Raw genomic sequence first — 1,074 nt, 5'->3', positions numbered from 1 at the left:
GATGAATATCCGTTTTGTATCTGTGTATTCAAAATGGTTAGGATAGATATATAATTACATTCTCTTAATGAATAGAGAGATTTGTTCTAACAGTGTTTGTAAATAGGATATTATGTCTGAATCTTATACAGCAAATAACCACTAGGAAGAGAGTATGAAATATGTTAATTATTGAAACTGTCTTATCAGTTTGACTTGAAACTGTCTCATTGCTATTTTTTTCTCAATAAAATTGTGGAAAAACAAACAAACCACATATCCCGCAATGGGAATTTTCCCAGAGGAACTGAAAATGTCATATCATAGTGATACATGTTCACCTATGTTTATAGTAGCACAATTTGTGATAGCCAAATCTTGGAAACAACGAAGGTGCCCATCACCTGAGGAATGGATGATAAACATGTGGTATTTTTATACAATGGAGTATTACTCAGCTATAAAGAATGAAAAACTCAAAGCCTTTATATTTAAGTGGATGTCACTTGAAGACATACTCATAAGTAAAATAAACTAGATCCACACATATAAATATTGCATAGTCTCCCTAGTTTAAGAACTCAAAAGAAGAAATAAAACTAGAAAGGTAAAGCACAATTAAAAGGAAAGCAAGAACTTGAGGATTAGACAATGAAAAGAGGGCAAGGAGAAAAACTAGGAATCATAACAGGGGCAAAGCCATACATTTATATGCACAGGATGGTTAAGGCAATGATCCTGAGAATCTTCACTAGGTTTTTGAAACTAGAAGGTTATAGGTAGGACTCTCACCCTGATTAAATATATATCCTGATACTTGTGAACTAAGGGACTGCACTGAAGACAGCAATGTGTAATAGTATGGTTGTACTTGGAATGCCTGTCATTCTGTTCTTCTAAATATGTACTGCTTGTCATGTCATACCAATTACTGCTATATTTTCTCTCAAGTAAATTTTTCTTTTAAAAAAGGGTAATAAATAAAAATAAGAGACAAGAAAAAAAGTCATAGGACTGTTCTGCTACAAGGCTATATATGGTTAGATTTGTAAACTTCTATGTAAAAACATGTAACTGTTTATTGCTATTTTTAAA

This window comes from Octodon degus, unplaced genomic scaffold, assembly GCF_000260255.1.
Source record: "Octodon degus isolate 3935 unplaced genomic scaffold, OctDeg1.0 scaffold00191, whole genome shotgun sequence".
In the NCBI taxonomy this organism is placed as follows: domain Eukaryota; kingdom Metazoa; phylum Chordata; class Mammalia; order Rodentia; family Octodontidae; genus Octodon; species Octodon degus.
Note: the sequence above shows the minus strand (reverse complement) of the source record.